Below are 5,109 nucleotides of genomic sequence, written 5' to 3'. Positions count from 1 at the left end.
CGTTCCAGTCTTCCAGCAGCGCAGCTGACAATAGCCGGATGGTCGTTGGTGCGTATCGACGTGCTGCAATGTGTCTGCCACACGCACCCCGTACGTGCTCGATTGGATTTATATCGGGTAACGTGAAGGGCCAGGGAGAGCTGCTCCACATTCGCTGTTCGACAAGGTCGCGCATTGTCGTCCACATAAACTGGCCAGGTTCGAGTCGTCCTTAAAAACTGGCCAGGTGCGAGTATACAGATAAGCAGCCAATTCCATTAATCGAAGATGTAAACGATTTTTGCTTATTATTATCATTGGAGGCAACGGCTTGCCGCAGTGGATACACCGGTTCCCGTCAGATCACCGCAGTTAACCGCTGTCGGGCATGGCCAGCACTTGGATGGGTGACCATCCGAGCCACCATGTGCTGTTGCCATTTCTCGGGGTGCACTCAGCCACTTGATGCCAATTGATGAACTACTCGACCGAATAGTAGCGGCTCCGGTCACAGAAAACCATCATAACGACCGGGAGAGCAGTGTGCTAAGCACACGCCCCTCCTATCCGCATCCTCATCTGAGGATGACACGGCTGTCGGATGGTCCCGACGAGCCACATGTGGCCTGAAGACGGAGTGCTTTATTATCAATGGAACTGGCAAGATATCAGACCGAGGCATTCCAAGACTGGCAAGAATATCTTAATTTCAAGTTTGAAGTCGGATAACAAATCACAAAATAAATGTTTCTCGTCAGATACAGTTACAGTTTAACAATTTCCTGATTTCTTTTCCATTAAATGTGCTGTGAAGCATTTCTTCTTGCCAAAGTTCATGATTCCACGTCAACAGAAAGTACGCTATAGGCTTTAATGAAACTATATACGTCAGCACGCGACACGTGTGTCAGCTTGATAGGTCCACCCGTTCGTGAGAAAAAAGGGGTGTCAACCGACAGACATTCAGACAGCAGATAACAATTTTTTTCCTGTGATATAATTACAAATCCACAATTTTCGAATTTTCTTCCTTACTTGTACAGTGAAACCATGCTTCTTGCCAAATTTGACTCTAGTTCAACGAGAAGTATGCTATACATTATACATTTTGATGCATGAATTTGCGAGTATCAAAATATGTGATAAATCGCCGTGGCTTTTGATTATGTAGACTTAAGAACTACATTACACCGCCAAGGGACCATAGGCATAGGCAAGTTTCATGAAGTATTTGATAGAAATTTCAGTGTGTTTTGTCTACTCGTTCCTGAGAAAAATCAGTCTTAACCGACAAAAGGACAGTCAGACAGTCTGACATAATTAGAAATTAACAAATATCGGATATCTTCCTTTGGTGTAGTGTGAAACATTGCTTCTTGGCAAATTTAATCATTATAGGTCAACGTGAAGTACCCTTTAGGTTTTGATGAGCGAGTTTACGAGTATCAAAACATATGGCATACAGGGCAGTATCTTTTGATTGCACTGACGTAGAAACTTCACATTTTTACACCGGTAGTAGACCTAAATATGTGGCATAAATTTCAACTTCGTATGTCTAACCGTAACTGAGAAAAAGGGTTTCCAACGGTCAGACAGACAGACTGTAAGGTGTCAGGCAAATCGAACACCTTCCATGAAAACCCTGACATGATAGCAAATCCGGCAATATGTCACGTAGCTCCGAATAAATTCTCACATTAAATTAACCAAAGTATTACGATCAACAAGTGAGCAAATGGAATACCACAGACTAACACTAGAACGCCTAAATGCATGTCATACCTTCCCACCGTGAAACAGACGCAGTTCCGAGAGGAGAAACGAGAACAGAAGCCGAGAGCAGAGCCATGTAGGCTAGAAGGCCCTACGATAAGAGCAGGAGAATGGGACACCCACATCGCCGGCCGACCGCCGGGAGGTCCATCGCCCAGCCCATGTTAAAAGATAGATCCCTCCAGAAGAACACTATAGATCTTACGAAAACACTAAAAGGGCCACACCAGCTTCAAGTTTTAGCGTGAGGCTAAACGTGTCTCTGTTACATAGCAAACATTAAAAACATTGCCCCACCATGAAAAGTATAACGTTTCTCATTGGATAGACAGAATTTTTGTAGACGGAGCTTAAGGTTAACATTGAGACGCTGATTGCTCAGTTGAAAACACAGCCAGATACCTTTTTCTTAAACCAACTTCGGTAAATTGTAGTAAGGATAAGTTCAAGAGAGATGCTACCGAGACGGCGAGGTGTGTGGAGCTGCGCCGCCCGTCGCCCCTGACGCTGCCTAACCACCGACAAGGTAATGAGCGCACACGATGCCACATAGGAGCGCATAAGGCTGCACTCAGAACTGCAGAAGTCTCATGTGTTACATCCCCTTTTTACGTAATACTAGTGTCGATCGTCAATTAAATTTTGTGGTATTCACATTTGCTACTTGAAGTTAAAATCTGAAACTCGATAATTTTTCTGTTATATAATTATTGAGAAGACACATCAGCCACTGTGTTACAACAGGTCAAATGAGTAATTAAAGATAATTGAGGGTCACTGTAGACCATTTTTGATAGTTTTATGAAACTTAATTTAAACCTAGAGTATAGATGTGACATGGCATAGGTCATCCTTCGATCCATTATAGAACTTGGAAACCCATTCAGGGAATATTCGTTCACATTTTTGTTGATCGCAATTGGTTTTTATCATCCTGTATTGAAATATTTCCTTTTATCAATAGTACAATTTATAAACAATTTTTTGTAAGTAAAATAAAAATTTCAGTGGTAAACTTAACTGCTTTTCCGACATTATTTTACCAGCTAACTAAAAATAGGAAAGCCCTGAACCCCTTCCACTAAATTTAGTTAGTATCAAGATTCTTTTACAGAGAGTGCAGTGGAGCTGACGCTGAAATCATTAAGTATTTCATTATATCATTGCTAGTCTCACTGAATTCTTCTGAACTCTACATGTCATGTGTGGTGTGATGTCTCCTTACCAGCAGCAGGTCCCAGGTTATGCATGGTGCGACAGCTGGCAGCTTTCCCTAAACGTAGATAAATGTAATATAATGCGCATACATATGGGCAGAAATCCATTCCAGTACGATTATGCCATAGGTGGTAAATCATTGGAAGCGGTAACGACCGTAAAATACTTAGGAGTTACTATCCGGAGCGATCTGAAGTGGAATGATCACATAAAACAAATAGTGGGAAAAGCAGGCGCCAGGTTGAGATTCATAGGAAGAATTCTAAGAAAATGTGACTCATCGACGAAAGAAGTAGCTTACAAAACGCTTGTTCGTCCGATTCTTGAGTATTGCTCATCAGTATGGGACCCTTACCAGGTTGGATTAATAGAAGAGATAGACATGATCCAGCGAAAAGCAGCGCGATTCGTCATGGGGACATTTAGTCAGCGCGAGAGCATTACGGAGATGCTGAACAAGCTCCAGTGGCGGACACTTCAAGAAAGGCGTTACGCAATACGGAGAGGTTTATTATCGAAATTACGAGAGAGCACATTCCGGGAAGAGATGGGCAACATATTACTACCGCCCACATATATCTCGCGTAATGATCACAACGAAAAGATCCGAGAAATTAGAGCAAATACGGAGACTTACAAGCAGTCGTTCTTCCCACGCACAATTCGTGAATGGAACAGGGAAGGGGGGATCAGATAGTGGTACAATAAGTACCCTCCGCCACATACCGTAAGGTGGCTTGCGGAGTATAGATGTAGATGTAGATGTAGATGTAGTCAATTCCCTAAAAAACACGCTCAGAGCGTCGTTGGGCGAAAGTGGTAGGGAGACACGACTTAGAACAACAGACTCCACGCAGAATGTTAGAAGACGGATAGGAAAGTGATCCTGTAAGGATTCAGTTATTACGGTTTGAGCTGCGGAACCCAAAAAATGGAGCCAGGGCGGAATGTACCTGTGGGAAAACACACATGTGGAAGGAGTATAGTGTGGTAATACCGTTGACTGGTGGATATGACGTGTTCAGAGATCTGTAGTTCATTCCGCCGATGCAACTTTATGCCTCATCACAGTGTCTGGACCATACATGAACCACCAAAATAATCTTGTTCGACAATGCTGGACGTATCGTCATAGGGCTAGAGGCGGGTAAACGTAATGTACCCAGGAATTTTGTCGAACATGATCGTTTTGGTGGTCCAGGTGATACTGTGTGGGAATAACGAAGTTGGAGGATCAGCGATGGAAGAGAAGCCGGCAGTACTACAGTGTGCGGCCTGCTCTTTCCGGAAGACGGACCATTACGTAGTGAACGTACAGAAGACAATACCTAAGTTCAAAGACAAGGATAACTTTTCATCACGGAAACTTCTCGATTCTTCCCCACCGAATGAACTCCAAATATTTGACAACTTGTTGGTCTCCCTCAAGACCTGTAGATGATTGAAAACACCCACTATGGTCTTCTGAACGATATATGGTTACCTAGTAACCTTGTGCTTGAGACTAAACTAAGTGAACCTCAAGTTCCCTAATAACATAGCCGTCAGTTCCAAAACTAGAATTACAACTTACAGAATAGTCATTTTACATTTAGAGAGGAGTCTGCTTCCGTCGATACAAGATGTCCGTAAAAAATGTTTACGAATGTAGTCATTAATCTTTTTCAGAACTTTCTAATACATTTAAACCAAGAAACCAATCTTTGCACCTCTCTCAAATCCTTCTGAGATCCCATTGATAATTTGTTCATCTTTTATGTGACAGTAATTCGTTACAGGAAACGGCGTCATCTTAGAGAACACTTAGTTCATTATTAATATTTTTTCACGGCCAATAACAGCTGGGGTGGATGAAATAAGTCGGAACTCATCAAATACAGTGGAATGTCAGATCTTAAATGGCTACACAGGATAATTGAAATGGCCTGGGAGTCGGGTCAGGTTCCATCAGACTGGACAAAAGCAGTAATCACACCAATCTTTAAACATGGAAGCAGGAAAGATTGTAACAACTACAGAGGTATCTCTTTAATCAGCGTTATGGGTAAAAACTTCTCAGGTTTTGTTGAAAGGAAAGTGCGAGTATTAGTTGAGGACCAATTGGATGAAAACCTCTTAGAGGTTGTCAGGACCAGA

At 42.5% G+C, this 5,109-nt stretch overlaps 1 pseudogene; it reads left to right on the top strand.

The window, feature by feature from the left end:
• Positions 1 to 301: 301 nt before the first annotated feature.
• LOC124799509 lies at positions 302 to 418 on the top strand (annotated as a pseudogene).
• The last annotated feature ends 4,691 nt before the right edge of the window (positions 419 to 5,109 follow it).

This window comes from Schistocerca piceifrons, chromosome 5 (genome assembly GCF_021461385.2).
Source record: "Schistocerca piceifrons isolate TAMUIC-IGC-003096 chromosome 5, iqSchPice1.1, whole genome shotgun sequence".
Lineage (NCBI taxonomy): Eukaryota > Metazoa > Arthropoda > Insecta > Orthoptera > Acrididae > Schistocerca > Schistocerca piceifrons.
Note: the sequence above shows the minus strand (reverse complement) of the source record. Positions and strands in the feature narration are given on the sequence as shown.